The sequence below is a fragment of the Sus scrofa genome, chromosome 6, assembly GCF_054392235.1.
Source record: "Sus scrofa isolate SSC_HxYL_T2T_F1_AM1 chromosome 6, Sscrofa_HxYL_maternal_Yorkshire_Landrace_v2.0, whole genome shotgun sequence".
Classification (NCBI taxonomy): domain Eukaryota; kingdom Metazoa; phylum Chordata; class Mammalia; order Artiodactyla; family Suidae; genus Sus; species Sus scrofa.
Genome location: NC_139388.1, coordinates 76,110,917 through 76,129,897, shown reverse-complemented (window position 1 = coordinate 76,129,897; position 18,981 = coordinate 76,110,917). Strand labels below are relative to the sequence as shown.

The 18,981-nt window shown below is 54.0% G+C and overlaps 1 protein-coding gene across 20 annotated transcripts in view; it reads right to left on the bottom strand.

Moving 5' to 3' along the window:
* Positions 1–18,364, bottom strand: part of DISP3 (dispatched RND transporter family member 3) — a 56,526-nt gene extending 38,162 nt beyond the window's left edge. For all 20 annotated transcript variants that reach the window (XR_014805102.1, XR_014805105.1, XR_014805112.1 and 17 more), the window contains exon 1: positions 18,131–18,364. The gene's annotated coding sequence lies outside the window, so the exon portion shown is untranslated. The remainder of the gene's footprint in view (positions 1–18,130) is intronic.
* Between the last annotated feature and the right edge of the window lie 617 nt (positions 18,365–18,981).

The following is an 18,981-nucleotide window of genomic DNA, read 5'->3' as shown; positions in this document are numbered from 1 at the left end:
GGAAACCCAAGTTTGCCTGTGTGAGGTGGGGGGAGCCTTCATCCCATTCCTAGCCACTGAAGGAGGAAGCTGATGGTGACGATATAGCCGAGAGGGCCAGGGGCCGCTTCTGCATGTTCTTCTGGGACTAAGACCATCCACGGGCCCCCAGCCTCAGCCTGCCTTGCCCAGGGTACAGTTTACAATGTGTTGGTGTGTGAGCAGGTCAAAGGTCAGGGTCCTGAGTCATGTCAGCACTCCCTGGGTGATCCCTCCATCCCGCTGCTACTCCACCAGGAATGCCACTTCCCCAGGTGTCCAACTTGAAGACACCTTTCAAGACCTTGCTCAAGTGTCACCTCTGCCAAGAAGCCATCCCAGATCTGAACACACACACCCCCTCTGCTACTTGTCTAACCTTCTCACCACGCTTTGGGGGGTAAAATTACTTGAGGGATGGGGAGGGAAAGGAGTGTAGCAGAGTGTTAGCAGCCATAGGTTTTTCGTTTTGCTTTGTTTTCTTTTTAGGGCCACACCTGAGCATATGGAAGTTCCCAGGCCAGGGGTCGAATTGGAGCTGCAACTGCCGGCCTACACCACAGCCACAGCAATGTCAGATCCGAGCTGCACCTGTGACCTACACCACAACTTGCAGAGCTTGTGGCAACACCGGATCCTTAACCCACTGAGTGAGGCCAGGGATTGAACCTGCATCTTCATGGATCCTGGTCAGGTTCTTAACCCGCTGAGCCACAACAGGAACTCCAAGAGCCCTGATTTTGGATGGGTTTGGGTACATCTTGGCTGTGTGACTCAGGGCAGGCAGGGTAACATTTCTGAGCCTCAGTTTTTCCATCTGCAAAACAGGTCTAATAGTACTCACCACAGAGGATGTTGGCTGATCACAGGGGCCTGGTAGGTCTAAGTGCTTGGGAAATGACAGCTACTATTTATTTATACTCCGCTTCTCCACAAAAGCTGTCATGTCCTAAAACGCGCACGTGGCCCACTGTATTTGCCAGAGCAATACCGCCATCTCACAGGTCCTTCCCGTGAGGTGACTTTAAGCCTTCTCTCCTCGAGAAACAATGCATTTCTTCCCTTGAATCTGGGTGGGCCGTGACCACACTAAAGTGGTGCTCAGTGACTTCTGGGGCTGGGTCATAAGGGAGATGCAGCTTCCCCCTGGCTCTCCTGGGACACTCGTCCCTGGAATCCAGCTGCCACACAATGAGGAAGCCCAAAGCAGCCCAGGCAGAGAGACTGCAGGCAGGAGCTCCTGCTGACAACCTGGCTGACAGCCAGCATCAACCACAGATGTGAGTGAAGATGCCTCCAGTGGTTCTGGGGCCCCAGCCATCAGGGAACCCCCAGTTTTCTAGTCTTCTCAGCTGAAGCCCAAGTACGGTGGAGTTGAGCTCATGCACCCTCTTCTGTGCCCTTTCTTGACCCACAGAATCCATGAACATAATCTAGCCATTGTCACTCATCATTAAAGTTTGGGACAGTTTGTTCCATAGCAACAGTAACTGAACAAGTGCAATAGACCCCTGTCCCATGTATGTGACTCCATGCCCTGCAGACTGCACCTGCTAGATTTAAGTGACCAGAAAACTGAGCACAGCCATTCTGCCTCCCAATGAGACACCCTCAGCCCCGCAGACATGAACTTCAAGGGAGCAAGGACTTGGCTGTTGTGTTCCCTGCTGTCTTCCCTTGGACTAAAATACTCCTGGCTGGGGGGAGGGGGGCCCAGTGCTTTGCAGCTATTTGTTAAATGAGGAAGGGAAGGGGATCCCTGCAGAAGCTGGGTTAGATGTTATGCAGAACTTTCCCCTGGACAGAGTCAGACACCAAACAAGCCAAGTGTAGGACAGAGAGTACGGCTTCTTCTGCCCGGGGTGGGAAGGGTCACAGGGGGTATGAGATGGATGAGCAGGAAATGGACCTGACGAGTTTTCTATTACTCTCTCTCCCTATCACCACCCCCCACCCCAGCCACCTTCTCAGTCCACCCCTGGAAAGAAAAGCTGTCATGTGGCAAATCACCAGACCGATGTCCGACCAACATGGCCCCAGATCCAGCTCACCTGCAACTTTTAATGTGGCCCTGGGCATGTCTCATGCCCTCTTGGTGCCCTGTTTCTGCCAGCAGGCAGTGGGATTGTAAAAACCCAGGTCCCTCCAGCTGTGACCCTCCCCCCAAAAAATCTCTGAGAAGCCCTAGTCTGCAGGCCAAGGCGGGTGCGTGCAAGCCGAGAGACTCCGCCAAATCAAGGGAGGCCCAGCTGGCAGGTGGGGTCTGAGACCAAAGCCTCAGCTGGCAAGCACAGCCTCAGCATCCCTTCCCAGTATGGGCCTCATGTTGCAAATTTGTTTTCCTTTCTCAAATGATGGGGATTGATTGGCTTAGTGAAGCGCTCCAGCTGCTCCGTGGAAAGGACATAAGGGAAGTTCCTTCGATACCTGTCATTGGCCCAGACAAAGTGGGACTGTGATCATGGGGACTGTGATCTTGGGGGACTGTGATCATGGGGACTGTGATCATGGGGGACTGTGATCATGGGGACTGTGATCATGGGGACTGTGATCTTGGGGGACTGTGATCATGCCTCTGTGATCATGGGGGACTGTGATCATGGGGACTGTGATCATGGGGGACTGTGATCTTGGGGGACTGTGATCATGCCTCTGTGATCATGGGGGACTGTGATCATGGGGACTGTGATCATGCCTCTGTGATCATAGGGACTGTGACCATGGGGACTGTGATCTTGGGGGACTATGATCATGGGGACTGTGACCATGGGGACTGTGATCTTGGGGGACTATGATCACGGGGACTGTGATCATGGGGACTGTGATCTCCCATTAGGGTGCTTCTGCTCAGTGACCAGCAAGAGTGCTCTCTCCCTCCCTCTCTCTCCATCTGCCTCTCTCTCTCTCATACACACACACACACACACACACACACACACACACACACACACACACACACAAATCAGAAAGAGTCAAAGTCAAACTCTGGCCTCCAGGAGCCCGTGAACCAAGGTGGACACACATTCATGGAACAGGGTCTCCCTTCTCTTGAGAAAAGCCAATGAGGCAGCCACCTAAAAGGAAACAGCAGGAGTTCCCGTCGTAGTGCAGTGGAAATGAATCCGACTAGGAACCACAAGGTCGTGGGTTCGATCCCTGGCCTTGCTCAGTGGGTTAAGGATCTGGCGTTGTGTGCAGGTCGCAGATGCGGCTTGGATCTGGCTTGGCTGTGGCTGTGGTGTAGGCTGGTAGCTGTAGCTCTGATTCGACCCCTAGCCTGGGAACCTCCATATGCCGCGGGTGCGGCCCTAAAAGGACAAAAGACAAAAATAAATAAATAAATAAAGGGGGAAACAGGGAACCCCGGGGAGCCTTGGCAGAAAGAACTTGGCCCAGTTTCAAGGGCCAGGCTTGGGGCATCCCAAGGCCACATTTGCAGCATAATCCCAATTTTATAACAGAAAAAGTCTCTCTCTATATATGCATTAAAAAAAAAACTTATTAGTAGTGGTTATCTCTGTCTGGGAGGATTATGGGTGATTTTTATTTTCATCTTTATATTTGCCTATTTCCAGTTTTTCTACAATGATCAGGTACAGCCTGACTTTTCAAATCAGAAATAAATGTTATTTAAAAATAGAACCTGTGTGTATGTGTGAAGAAGGGATTTTGCTAAGAGCCTTCAATTCTTTGAGGAGTTACCATAATAAGACCGGGGAGGGGGGGGTTCTGTCCTTTAGGACAGGAGACAAGGAGTGTTGGCTCAAGTTGCAGCAAGAGAGACACTGGTTAGCAAGCAGAAGGACCTGGGGAGAGTGATGGGTGGTGGCAAATGCCCAGCGGGTGAGTGTGGAACCTTCTATGTCCCTGAGATGGAAGGAGGGGTCTGCAAAATGATCAGGAAATAGATCCTGGCTCATTGGACCCAAGAAGGGACATCAGAGCACACCTGGTCCAACCCCTTCATTTCACAGCTGGGGAAACTAAGCCCAGCAAAGTGATGGGTATGACCCAAGGGCATATTTCAATGGCAGAGCCAGGACTCTTGGTGCAAAGGAGTGCTCTATCTGCTCCATCACCAGATTCTGGGCAGGAGTGTGTGTGCAGTTTTTGGCAGTCCCAGGGAACAGCCAGGCCTGGGGAAGATGACACATGGATCCAAAGAGCCAACATAGCGAAGCTATTTTTTTTGGCCACACCCACAATATGCACAAGTTCCCAGGCCAGGGATCGAACCTGTGCCACAGCAGTGACTCGAGCCATAGCAGTGACAATGCTGAATCCTTAATCCACTGAGCCACCAGGGAACTCCGGGAAGCCATTTTTAAGGTCTAGAGAGAGGCATTCTTCAAGCCACAGGCCAGATGGTCTTCCGCATGAGGACAGAATGGCGCTTCGGTGGAAGGCAGTGTTGCCTCAAAGACATCCCAGCTCCTTACTGGGCCCTGCGCTCCTCCAGGACGGCTCCCAGGGACGTGGCTCCATGCCTGCGCCTGCCTGGAGCCCTGTTTACAACTTCCCTCCTTCTGGCGAAGGGTGATAGAACCCTTCCTTCTTCATTCTCCCATCCCAGCCAGACTATTAAAATGTAATCAAAAAATCACATTAGCCATGCAGATGTGGCTTAAAGCACATATATGTATATATAATTTAACGGCAATTAGGAGCTAATCAGCATTTTCTTCTTGTCTTGGGGAGTTTTGCTTCCCTGGTTCAGCTGTAGTCCTTGGATATGTCTTGGGGTCTCTGATTCTCCCACCCTTGGGCTGAGAGGTTTGGGCAGAAGTTCCAAAGGAGGTATTCGGGGCTGAACAGCTCCATTTCCTCCTGATGTGCTGAAGTGGGGGACAGATCTGCCCCTAGCTCATCCAAGGTGGAGAAGAGCAGAAAGAGGAGGGCCTAGTTCCTCCCTGGTGTCACTGTCCTAAATCCGAACACCCCATCTTCTGAGAGTCTGCCACCCTCCGCATGCCCCAGCTATGGGCCCGCTCTCCAGAATTCCAAACTCTTCTCAGAGACCTGGGTATTCCATCTCAGACCAGGAGGCTGCAGAAACACTGGAGACATGGTAAAACTGGGTCAAAATCACACAGATGAGTGAACCCCAAAGCCCAACTAGCTCAATGCAGAAACTGATACCCAGGAAGAGAATCATAACAATGAGCAGTGCACCTGTCATATGCAAGAAACCTCTCTCATCCATCAGCTCTGCAAGGGAGGCATTATAAGCAACCCCTTTTTACAGAGTAACAAACAATCAGAGAAGTTAAGTGACTCTCTGTGATCACACAGCTAATAACGGGTGGAACTAGCATTTGAACCTCAGGTCTGCCAATTCAGAAGCCTATGTTCTTCTTGCTGTTCCAAGCAGCCTTGGAGTTCCTGGAGAGCTGGGGTGTCAGGACTCACTCAAGAAACCCACTGTCCTTTAGCAAGCCTGCAAATCACTCAGGTCTCAGCAGTTCTGCTTTCAGTAGGTGACGGGCAGCTCAGGGCATGATGCAAAGGAAGTCTCCACCAACCTTGGAAGCCTGGCCTTAAAGGAGAGCGTGGGTGTGATGGTTAATTTTATGTGTCAGTGTGACTGGGCCATGGGATGCCCGGACATTTGACCAAACATGACTCCGGATGCACAGACTGTGTAAAGCAGACAGCCCTCCCTAGTGTGGGTGGGCCTCATCTAATCAGTTGAAGACCCGAATGGAATACAAAGGCTGGGTAAGAGGCAACGCTTTCTGTTGACTGCCTGAGCTGGTACATTGGTCTTTGCCAGCCCTCCAGACTTGGACTGAAATACTGGCTCTTCCTGGATCTTGAGCCTGCTGGCTTTCAGACAGAAACTTACAGCTTCCCTTCCCTTGGGTCTCAAGCCTTTGGACACAGACTGGAACTACACTATCAGCTCTCCTGGGTCCCAGCTTGCCAACTGCAGACCTTGGGATGCCTCAGCCTCTACAATCATATGCCTCAATTTCTTATAAGAAATCTATCTATCCATCCATCTACCTATCTAATCTATGTTCGATTATTTCTGTTTCTCTGTAGAACCCTCACTATTATAATTTCCCTAGAGGGAAAGTGGGGGTGAAGCAGGGAGCCCCAGCCTGGCAGCTGGATCCCAGGACCCTTCTAGAGACTTCTCTCAAGAAGCCCCAAGCCCTGTCTGGAAGCTCAGATGAAAATGGCAACACAGCCAGGGAACGCCCTTCACACCCACAGAGGAAGGGGTGTGGCTGGGTGACCTGCAGCACTTGTCTGAGCCCTTCCCCCAGCAAGCAGATCCTAAGTCTACCAGCCACAGCCTCCCTACCCCAGTCCAGAGGAAAACTGGCTTTGCCGCTACAGCTGAAGCAAACACCTGCACCGATTTCGCATCAGACCTTCTGGTCCCCAACAAAGAGCATCCCCCTTGGCCAAATTTGCCAGCAGAGGGCAGGAACTTCAGAGGGATACGTATGACCACTTCCTCCTCCCGTCAAAGAAAATCGGGGCTTAAGTATTGGGAGCCTGGGTGAGGTGGGAGAGAGAAGCGGGAGGGAGAGAGGGGAGGCTCTCTAGTGAGCCCATCCAAGCCCCTAATTTCTCAGAGAAGGCCAGGCTGCAGCGATGGAGCACATGAAGGACGGCTGGCCTCCGCAGGCTGACAGCTGGCAAGGAAACTGTGGGCACTGACTCGTAAGCCCAACAGCTCAATATATATCAGGCAAACAAGCTTTGGTCTTGTCAATATAGCTCCCGGGGAACGTGCCAGCCAGCACCAGAGGAACGCAACATAATGGTCACCATGGCCTAGCCTAAATTTCCCCCATTCTGTGCGTTCTGTGTGTGTGTGTGTGTGTGCCGGGGAAACAGAACTGGTCCCCCAATGGGGATGTCAGGTACTAAGAGCACCAGGGCCTGGGCTTAGGGGGTAAGGAGGAGTGACACTTCAAACCCTGGCTCTGCCACCCACTGAGTGTCCTGGATGAGTCTCAGTTTCCTCACCTATAAAATGGGGTGGTGACCCTCCGCTTTCTGAGGCACAGCAGGTGTATAGTCATGATGAGCTTCTAAGGTGGGAAGAGGCCCCACACCTGGGCCCTTGCTCATGGGAGGGTAGACCAGTTGGCTGGAGCTTTTTTTTTTTTTTTTTTTTTTTTTAGTTTTTATTTTATTTTATTTATTTCTTTATTCTCTGCTACTTTGGCCCTTGGACTTTAATATGGATCAGCCACTGGGTGCATTTGTTAAAATGCAAACTCCTGAACCAGACACTACATCCTGTCAATTAGGTGCTCAGGTGGTCCAGGACTACTCTTTGAAAGACCCTGCTGCCCTGGTCACCCTCCCTGGTTCCCCATGGATTCCTTCAGCAGCTTCCTTTGGCCTTCACCCCTCTGGGGCTCGCACTAGCCTCTCCTCAAGCCTGTCCTTCCTTCTGGCCCTGGGGATCTCTGGCCAGGACCATTCCTAGAAGCATCTCTGCCTCCAGCCAGGGGTGGGGGGGTTGGGGGAGAGAAATAATGGCATTTGGGCCAGGAACAGGACTTTAAGTCCAGAGAAGAGACACACAGGAGCCATCCAGATCCGCCAACCAGCTCTTCCTGGGGGGGCCAGGCAGTGGAAAGAAAATGAGGCCTCCATGCACGGGGCTTAGGCAGGGAGCTTCCTACCCACCAAGCATAGCTGCATGCCCCACACGGGGTGCTTTCCTTGTTTATGTCCTGTCTGATCCAGCCTCAGCTCCGCAGGCAGAGCCGGCAGGAGCAGCCTGAGCTTGGGCAGGCCAGAGTCAGAGCCAGTCCTTCTCAGCGCTGTGCTCTACTGCCGGAAGGAATAGCACCCAACTGACCCACTCTCATCCCTCCCTCCCCATGCAGGTCCACCTGGAACGACTCAGACCTCACAGCCCAGACCCATCAGGGCTGCGTGCACCTCTGAGAAAAAGGCAATGAAAGCTTAATAAAACCAGCAATACTTAGAACCTGTGAAATACAGCCAGGCCCCCAGACGCCCCTTGCCCAAAGGGTTTGAAGGTGCCTGAAAACCCTCATGGCGCGCCTCAGCCAACCTGTCCAAGGCGCCCTCTCCCACCACCTCTGGCCCACGCTCAGTCCCAAGTCCTGGCTGCTGCCTGGAATTCCGTGGGAACAGGAGGGCCCAGGGGACCCAGCAGGCCATCAGCTCCCCAGCCCCCAGCCCACTGGATGAATAAAAAATAAAAAGATTCCCACAAAATACGACCAATAACCATGGCCATAAAAGCCAAATTGGATTCCTTCCTGGCTGATGAGCTCAGGGCCCTTCTCTCTCTCAGAGACCCGATTAACAAATATGTAAAACAATTCCCCTTGCATCTCTTCTCAGGCTCCAGCCAGCTCTTCCTGCAGGCTCCAGCTCAGGGGCAGTGGAGGCGGTGTCAGCAGGTGATGGGTGCCTGGGGCAGCAGCCCTGGCCCCGAGAGCTGGGAATAGGGACCTGCCTTGCTACCAGCCTGCTGTGTTACCTGGAACAAGTCACTTAACATCTCTGGATGGGTGGGCCCCCATCTGTCAAATGGCAAGTGGGGAGAGATGTTTCCTATACCCTCCACCTCTGAGTCTTAGCTGCTTCCCCAGGGAGGGAGGCGGAGGGCAGGGAGGGGGCTCCCCTTCATTGCTATTCAGGAGCTACTGTGGGGGCGGGGGCACACAGAGTGTCTCCTGATGTAACATCAAGCCAAGAAGCAAGAACAGGCAAATGACGTGTGCTGGCTGGGCGCCATCTGCTCCACTGGGTCATAGCAGGTGGCAACCTGCCAGTTCTTAGCTTTGGGGAAAGCTTCCGGGGACCTCTATTCCTCCTTTCCTCTGCAAACCCAGACCACATCTGTGGGTTCGAGGACGTCGCAAGATTCTTCTCAGTCCCATACCACAAAAGAGAAGCTTAAGGATAGATTGGAAGCGGAAAGATAAAAAGCAGACGATGCAAAGTACTCAAATGCTCCGAGGGGCCACCACCTGGGCTTAGGAATCCCAGGCCCCTTCCATCCCAACCCCGCGACTGTTTTGGGATGGAGCCCTAGGAAGGGGCTGGAGCCCTAGCCTCGCTGCCTGGAAAGAAAGCAAGAGCCTGAGGACAAATCTCCATCTCTGAGAACTCGGGGTTGCCCCAGCCCTGGCTTCCCCGGACCGGTGGAAGACCAAGGAGGCCACAGCACCAGATGAAAAAGGGCACAGCAAGGAGATCCTGGTGGCTGCTCAGCCCCTTGTGTCCCCAAGCCAGAGCCTTGATCCTGTCCTTGATCCTCTCATCCTATCCTAGGGGACCGAATAATATTGTGTCTCTGCAGCAACTTACAACTTGTAGATCATTTTCATATAGGTTTTTCTAGTCTCAGGAATTATTTCCAATTTGCAAACAAGAGAACGGAGGCTAAAAGAAGGGACGGGATTTATTTGAAGCTGATTTCCGATAAGCTCAGCATTCCTCCCTCTGGATTAGATTTTATTTGAGTCTCATAGTTTGGAAAACTCTGCCTTCTAGAGTCAGTCCTCCCAATCCGCGCCCCACCCGCGTTTGTGCTCATGTTCCCCGCCCCCAGAGTCTGCCCCCGGAAGTCACTCTGGCCACAGTCGAGGCACAGACTGGCTCCAGGAATGGGAGGAGAGGAAAAGCACGAGGGACTGACATCCAGCTTCATCATCTGGGGTGTCTGGATGGAAACACAGCTTCCGTGCCTGTGCAGGGGAAGGGCTTTCTGGTTACCCTGCTGACTGACAGCTCAGGTGCTTATACTAGGGAGGGGGGAGACAGTCTGGGAGGTGCACTCAGTACCCCCCAACCCACCCCTGAGGCCAGCACAGAGGCCACTGACAGGGTGGGGCACTGACACTGCCGTCAGCCTCAGCCTGCCCTCCATGAGGGTGCAGCTGTCTGCGGAGACAGGGAATCAAGGGTCAAGGCTGAGCTGCTGGGACAGAGGGTCCAAGATGCCAAGCAGACCCCAGTAGCAGCCTCCCCAACTCTGCTGCCTTTTCCATAAAATTCTTGGGAGATTCAGGATCCCAGCTAACTTAGAACTGCCACTTCTGGTCCGAGAGGCCAGGAAAGACCCAATGAAGCCACCTGGGTTCAAGAATCTCAGACCCCTTCCACCCCACCTCCACTCTGCTCAGAGGTACAGCGCTGTCTGAAGTCTCGTAGGAACTCCCCCCACAAATCCTCCCACCATAAAGCGGCTTGGTCTCCCATGTGCTCATGACCTCAGACAAGTCTTTTTCCCTCCCTGGGCCTCCGTCTACCCTTCCATCAAATGGGAGGGCTGGGCTCAGTGTGCTTTCAGGTGTTTACTGTCTTGTGATGTCCTCGAAGGACCAGGACACAGGGTGTGATCACAGAGAAGATGGGATGGCTTAGGGCTAGAAGAGCAGCTGGGAAGGGGAAGAGGGCTGTGGATGTTTCAGGGTGCTGGGCTGCAGCCTCCAACAGCTTTGCAGTCTCCTGAGTTCTAGTCCCTGCCTCAGCCAGGAGCCAGAGGAGCCCAGTGACCAGAGGGTCCTACAGAAGAGGGCTGGGGTGGGGTATGGAGTGAGAGGGCAGGGTTCAAGGATTCAGACTATTTCTCCCCGACCCTGAGCTAAAGGGTGATCCAGGGGACAAGAACAGGATTCTTCACTTTGGCAATTCCTTGGGTCTGGTTCTGCGAAATCCAGGCCGTGGCCATCAGTGTCCATCAGCTCCCCTCTCACTAATTCTACATAACACACGCATTCTCTTATTTATTCATTCATTGTCTTCATTCATTCACTGGTTGGCACTTGCTATATAAAATAAAATGTTAAGCCTCTCACTAATTCTACATAACACACGCATTCTCTTATTTATTCATTCATTGTCTTCATTCATTCACTGGTTGGCACTTGCTATATAAAATAAAATGTTAAGTCATCATTATCTTAACTTTGGCATGTCTTGAACTCCATATCTCCCGAAGGCTCCATGAGCCTTCCCACTCTAGATCTATTATCATGTTAATTAATAAATAAATTAATTAATCAATGCCCGAGAGTGCCTCTTGGCTGACACGTCCCTGTTCATCACAAATTCCGGGCTCCGTTACTCAGGGATCATCCACTCCAAAAAGCCTCTGGCAGACCAGGTCACAAGGTCAGGAACCTCTGCAGGGGATACACGCAGCAGCCACTGGCCTGCAGTATTCCTCCCCAGCCAGCTTCTTCCCAGCTTCTCTGCTTGGAGAAGGGAAGGGGGGATTTTTCTCCTCTGGCTGCTGACATGCTTCCAAAGCCTAGTTTCTCTCCAGCTCAGCGGAACGCAGAGAGGAACCGAAACCAACATCCTGCCTTGGAAAAGTCGCACGACGATGCTTTAAGACAAACACATATTTTTCAGAGAGTCACGATATGATTATGTCCAGGAGGACGCACCTCCCAGCTGCATCTGTGTGGGAGGAAAAGGGGAAACTTCCGCATGAAAGCCAGAAAAGCCCTGCCAGTCTGCCAGATGTTGCCCACATCTGCGTATCCAAAAAAGTGATCTGTTTGGTGGATTGGCAGTCGAGAAGCAAATGGCCAACCCACATCACCCTGCCCACCAGAAGGCAGCCCGAGACCACTGTACAAATTACCCCGATTACTAAAGGAGCCAAAAGGTGGTTTGACCTCAATCACACCCACCTGTAAAGACCCAAATCGAGTTAATATAAAGGCCAACGCGTGGGCCTCAACCATCCTATGAGGGTGTGATCGCAGCATCGAGGCTGGGTCTGAGTCCTGTCTCTGTGGCTTACTAGCCAGCCGTTTAGTCCCTCTGTGCTTCATATGTCTCATCCTTAACGTGGAATAATGATGGTAGCTCTCTCATGGAGCAATGAGATGGTACCTATAAAGCCCTAAGCCCAGTACTTGGCAGGTAGTAAACAGTCAAAATATGTTGGCCATTAATGACCATCGTGACCGTCCGGGATCTGGGTGATCGCTCTGCAGAACTCTTCCGACTAAGAACACGAGAAGTCCCCCAGGACAGAGCAAAGGCCAAGACGGTGCGGGGAGGGAAGGCAAAACACCCACTCCTCCCCTCCTCCCCGAAACATCCCAGGAAACCAGTCTGCCACAACCATTCCAACTCCATTCAAGCTGCCTTCCCCCCGAGATCAGAGGATCACCACCTTCCCCTGCTTGACAAGAGTGGCTTCCAACTGGCAGTCGTGTCTCCTCTCTTAACAAGGTTTGGCAAAGGATGCGTCATCCAGGTGCCAGTATGTGTGTCAGATACCTCGGGCAGACGGCTGGGCAGGCATGAGCTTTCCCTATAGCCACGCCCCCGCCACCGTCTCCCAGCAAGACATCAGGCTGGGGAGGGCACCCAAATGCACTGTAGGCACCGCCCCCAGGAACTGTCCTCTGGACCCTGGAATGACCACTTGCCTGGATCACGTTCTCTGAGCCCCAGAGGACACCTGGGTCCCTCCTCTACTTCTTTGGAGGGACCCGGGGGTGGGTTATCACTTATCACTTATCACTCTGGTCCAGGCAGGAGGAGCTGGGGCAGGGATGGGAGACTCTAGTGAGCTCTACGAGGACAGAGACCGAGGCTTTTCCACTTCTGCATGCCTGGCACACAGTGGGACTGCTCAGGCAGAACCTCGTGGGATGGGGGATTCAAGAGAAGGCTTTTTTTTTCTGGATACTGTCTGGATACTGTCTCTCAGGGCATCAGTCCCTAGTTCCTAGGAGCACCCCCATATGAGAGACCTGGATGGCACCTGCAGGCATCTAAATCAAAGCCAGTCCCTCCCATAGTCCCCACCACCTCCTCACTCCCAACGGTCAAGCTCACTGATACAGCAAGACCCTAGTCTGCCACCCAACACCCTTTCCAAATTGTCCAGGTTCCTCGTCTGGATCCCTCAGAGGGAGGAACAAGGAGAGAAAGCAAGATGCTGGAACTAAGGGCATCTCTGGGGGTCCCCTATGTCTATGGGTTCTTCCCCCTGAGCTCAGGAAGAAACAGACCCAGAACCTATGCTCCACTAACATACCCCAGGGGCTGTTCCCAGGACCCTGCACTGGGCTTCTTCCTTCCAGGTTTTGGCAGAGGCTCAGCTTCTGCTGGCACCAATGCCAGCAAGCGTGACGAGGCCTGGAGGTGTAATAGAAATAGCCTGCTGCTGCCCATCCGCGCCTCCTTCCCCTGGCTTTGTGCCAAACCTTCTCCCCCTTCATCCCCAGAGTAAACCTGCTAGCCGGGGCTCTGCAGGGCTCCACCTGCCTCTTTACTAGCTGTGTGGCCTTGGGCAAGTGAGTCAACCTCTCCAGCCTGGGTGCCTCAATTGTAAAGTGGAATAAGTACATCTGCCTCCAGGGTTGTTGTGGGGATTTACATCAATTAGTGCCCATAAAGCTTTTGGTACAGCACCTGACCCAAGGCAAGTGCTCTGTATCTGCCAGTGCTGTATTTCACAGTGATAAATGTGGGGACCTGAGGTCAGCAGGGTCCCTCTTGAATGGGGGAGGGGGGAGGCAAGGACTTGGTGGTGAAACCCGGGTGCATTCACCTCTGTGCTTGGAAGGGAAGTGTTAGGTTTACTGCCTGCATCCATTCCACTCCCTTCCCTGGAACCATTTGGACACTTCGCACACATTCAAGACCAGCCTGGTCACATGGCATGCCGGCCTGGGATTCTGAGATTCAGGCTCTACCACCAATATGCTGTGTGGTGCTGGGCAACTCACTTGCCCTCTCTGAAATAAGTTCCCCAGCTGCAGAGGCAGCCCTGACCTCTTCTGGAGTTAAACAGGCTTTCCTAGTCCAAGCCTCACAGTGGGGCTCCCGCCTGAGCCCGTCCCCCCAGACAGACAGGTGTGGGCTCTCAAGGGTGAGGACAGAGCCCAAGATGCACTCCCAGCCCCAGCCCAGAAACCTTGGGTACCCATCCTGAGCCACCGAGGGCTGGCCAGAGCTAAGCTCAGGTGGCAGTGCTGGCCTTTACTCCTGACCCAGACAGCAGAGGAATGAACATCCCTTTGAAAACCATCACATAAGTGGGTGTCTTAACAAAAAATACATATCGAATAAATGAATGAATAGCAGAAACAATGCAGAGTACTTGGCAAAATGGGGGCTCTTGCGCCATTCAGATCAAACTCTGACCCCCAAATTAATACAACACTGTAAATCCATGATATTTCAATGAAAAAAATTCCATTTTAAAATCGGACTCCAATTTGGTCCCTTCTAGCTGTGTGGCCTTGAGCAGGTCTCTTCTCTGAACCTTGGTTTCCCCAGATATTATATGAGGATAACGCTCCACATGCCATGAGATGGTTTCGAGGTTAAGTGAGATGGTGCATGTAAATGCTTGATACCTGGCACATAGTAGGTACTTAACAAATGGCAGCTATTATTATCAGGACTGTTATTATAAGCCTGCGGTTCCTGCTGGAAGGCAGAGGAGCCAAGGCCATCAGCCTTGTCTGGTGCCCGTTTCCAAAGAGCTCTGATGACACAGACATTCATTCATCGTCGCAGTCTTCCCACCCGTGTGCCTTCCAGCTGGTGAGGAGCGGGAATGGCCAGCTGGTCTCCCTATGACCCAGCAGAGAGTGAGCTCACTGGGGAGGCTCCGCTCCCTCCCTGGACCAGTCCTGGCAGCACCCCTGCCTCTAGCCTTTATGGTGCAGCTGGAGCATGAGCCACACTGTCTTTCTTGCCCGTGAAATGTGACTTTTGGAAAACATGCATATTTGTGAGTTGCTGCCTGTTTCTATTTCGGGCCGACACTGCCCTCTTTATTTATTTTCCCTGGGCTTTGCATTTGGAACCCAGCTTGGACGGGTGTTTTGACAGACTTTGACGCTGCTCTGGGCTCCGCTGGCAGAAGACATGCTGCGGTTGGGGGGGAGGGGCAGGAGGCCGATTTCAAATGACAAGCCTTCTTTCTCAGCTAGGAGTGACAGATGATCAGACACCCCTGCCTCACTGTCCCAGCCCGCAGTTTCTCCATATTTGGGTGGGGGAAGAGTATATAAGAGTTTCAAGTGGGGAACAATTTCAAAGAGAGGAAAGGGAATGGAAGAGGCCAATCAATCATTGAGTTTCTAATCACCACCATCATCACATCATTATCAATACAAATAATGTCATTATCCTCCACCACCACCACCACTGCTTTAGGGAGCCTATTTTTATGACCGACACTGGGCTGGCTGATTGCCCTTAAGGAAACCACCTCCTCTTTTAGCATCTTGCTTTGTTCATCTGTAAAGGTGATTTTTGCAGCACCCAGCTCATGGGGCTGCGAGAAGTGGCTTCTCGGCCAAATGGTAGCAATGACTATCTTTGCTCCCAGCCTCAGATCCTGGCCAGCTTCCCATAAACAGCCCACATGGTTAAATCTTAGGGACTTGGAGCCAATGGCCAAGCCACTACCCACCGAGAATGGCCTCTAAAAGCCAGTTTCTTCTCTGTGGCCATTTGCAACCAGCCCAGAATCTGTCTTAAGGGAGGAAGGGTCTTAACTCAGACAACTCTATCTGCCTTGAAAGGACCAGGTGAGTGGAAGGGGAAATGAGGAGATAAGGGAAATAAGTGTAAAGCATCTGAGAAAAGAGCTTAAACCATAATTCCAAGATTCTGAGGTTCTGAAGATGCCAGTTTTAGTCCCAACTCTTCTACTCATTCATTCATTCATTCATTCATTCACCAAGCTTCCACCAGGATAATCAGTGGTTCACACAGAGGATACACTGACAGGAGAATCAATGCCTATCTCAATGGAGACGGCATTTCAGTGATGTGACCTCTAGAAAATTACTTGATATCTCTGGTCCCATAAAGGAAATCATCTGAACTTCCATTGCTCAGGGCACAGGATGGCTTCACCAGTGGTGGGTGCTCTGAGAAAGAGGAAAAGGTGCCACAAACTCTGGGGTTAGAATCACAATTTCCACTCCCACCCACACTCAAGAGACTCAGGAAAGAGCCAGCATCCTGCATTACTAGGGCCACATAGGGACCCTCGAAGGTCACCTCGGCCTTGTCTTTGTCCATATGGGGACACCTGAGGCTCAGAGAAGGGAATTTGCCCATGGACACACTGGGAGCCTATGGCCAACGTGGGACTAGGACCCCCCCACACACACCTTTCACCATAGTGTTCCTTCCACCAAATCCCTCTGTGACTCAACCTGGTTTCTGGATTTTAAAGGCAGCAGTGGGGGAGGTGCTGAAGGGCATGAATACCAAATCCTTCAAAATCCCCAGTGGGGCGGGGGCCTACTGTGATTCCAGAAGTGAGGAATCCCAGCCCCGTAGAGACACTGCAAGGGATCTGGGGCATCTGGCCTGCAGATTTCCCTGGGGAGGGGGGCCCAGACTTCTAAAGAGAGAGGTATGGGGGCATGGAGTCTGCTAGGAGAATGGAGTCAGCTCCCCCTAAGGGTCAGCTGCAGCCGCATGGGAGCAAAGACTTACTGGATCAGGCCCTGGCTGCAGGAAAGTTGGGGAGAGAGTGAAGGCAGATGGGAAAGAGGAATTGGGAAAGACAAAAGAGGGGGTGAAAGATAAATGTGGGGGAGGGTAAGAGAATAGGGGAACAAAGACACAGAAAGAACGTTGCTGGGGTGTGGGCCTTGGTGGTAGGAGATTTGTCTGGAGTAAGACAGAGGAACAGGCACAAGGGTGGGAAGCTGAGCAAAATGGACTCTGAGCCTGATACCAAGATTCTGCAAGGCTGGGCTTCTGCCTGCAGCTTCCACTGGGTCAGGCGACTCCCTCCATTTGGCCTGGTTCTGCTGCCAGGTCTGCACTGGGATGGGGGGAGGGTTTGCTTTGTGACCCGCTGCTTCCTCCAAAGGGTCTGTGCGCACGTGCCTGGGGAGGGGGGCAGTGTCTGCTGGAGAGAGCCTGAGTGGCTCTGTGAGTCACTGGGCATCCCTCTGCTTATCCAGAGGTGAGCTCTGGAGTCTGGGGCTTAGTCAGATGTCCGGAGACAGCAGGACCTCAGTGAGATATTGCCCGGTTTGCTCCTGCTTGTGGGGAGATCTGTGTTTGTCCACGTGCATGTAGATCGTTCCTCTGTGTGTGGATTTGTGTGGGGTGTGCATGGATGTATGCTGCGTGAGCGGGCTATGAATCTGTGTGGGGACTGTTTGCGGGTCTGTGGTTTGCGGGAGATCTTTGTGAGTGTGCGCGTGGACTGTGGGTCTGTGTGTGCTTGGGTCCATAGGTGCGCGTGCGCGGGGGTTGTGGGTCCCCAGGGCCGCCTTTGGGCGCTGTCCGCGGTGCTGACCCCAAACGCGGATGGGCGGGGACCTGAGCCCAGGCTCAGGAGGAACCCCGAGAAGCTCAGGCCAACTATGGAGCAAAGGGGGCCAAAGAAAAGACGCCTCCTAGGTGGTGCCTTCCTAGCCTAGCTGAGGGCCCCCAGGGAGTTGGGAAAAGTTCTCCCGGCGGCAGGGTTGGCTCGCAGGAGCCACTCGCGCTAGGAATCTTCCCCCGACCACTGCTCGCTTGCCCACACCACCTCCACCCTCACTAGCGTCTTCAGCAAGGTCTGGGGACCCTCTCGCGCTCAGCTTCCATCGCCCGCCGGTCTGCTCCAGAGCTGGGCCAGCTGCCAGGTTAATTGGGCCTCAGGACTTGAGAAATGTCCCACCGAGAGCATGAGTGTGCTAAGGTAGAGAGCGGATGGAGAGGTCGTTAATCTTCTCCAGTCCCCTCTCTGCGCTCTAGTCCAGGCGGCTTCAGACCGATGCTCAACTTTTACGGAATCAGTCATCCACCCGCGGGGACTAGCAGGGGGCTAGAGGTCGGAAGCCACACTGTTTTCGGACATCAAACTGGCCGGTGCAGACCGAGGTTGCTCGGGCCCCGCGGGGAGTTGGTGCGGAGCCGGAGCTCGGCCGCGGGGGGCTAGCTCTGAGCTCTGCCTCCCCACCAGTCAGCTTTCCCCGGATGGGGTGGGGAGGGGGGTTGCAAGGCCCGCATCCCGGGCTGGCTGGACAGCAGGAGAACTTCATACGCAGCCCCGCGCAGGCCGGTGTGGGGGCGGCGCAAAGGACTTGTCCCTCTCCACCGAGCAATGCATCCCCCAGTCCCGACCCGGATAGTACCCAGCAGCCGTCGCACTCACCTCGGCTGGCCAAGCTGGGCTGGCCAAGCTGAGCTGGCTGAGCCGCGGGCGCGGGAGGGAGGTGAGCCAGGGGGGCTGAGGGTTGCGGCCGCCCTGCCGTGTGGACTTGTCTCCTCGCGGGAGTCGCTGGGAAAAGCTCTTCCGAGCCGCAGGAGGCCCAGGTTCCCCGCTCGGCTCCAGAGTGCACAGACCGCACACTGCCTGGCGCGGACCCTGGTCCCCAGCGCTCAACCCGGGAGCACTCGGCGACGCCGCCGCCTTTTATTCGCCGCCCGCCTTTGTTTGGGTCTGGGCTCCTACCATGGGGCGTGGGGGTGTGCGGGAAATGCTCAGAAGCCACACCGCCCCCCAGCCCCTGGCGCCGCCCGTCCCCGCGCCGGCGGGCCTTGCGTCAGTAGCCGGCGAGGGCCTGCGCGCCACCGCGCACTCTTGTCTCCTAAGCCGGCCGCCAGGCGCCGCCGTGGCCGCCGCTCCCCCTGCGGGAGCCGCGCGGTGGTACAGCCGGGCTCCCAAAGCCAGCGGGCGGGGGCTGCGAGCGGCGCAGCGACCCCTGGGGGTCAGCCCCCGACTCTGCAAACAGCCCTGCCCCGGGCCCCCCTGCCCCGCCCCCTACTTTCCTTGGTTCCCTTCTTCTTGCCTGCACTCCTCTCCCTGTCTGCCCAGCTTTGGCAGGCCACCAGCCTCCTGGACACTCGAGGGCATCCCCGGGTCTCCTCCTGAGGGAGCTGCCAAGCCCAGGCTCCTGGCGCCGTCCCTTGCTCCGTCCTCCTCCGTTCACCTCTCTGGCACCAGAGCCCAGAGACATGCCAGCCCCTGGGACTGGGCATCCCTCCAGCTTTACTACCGGTCTG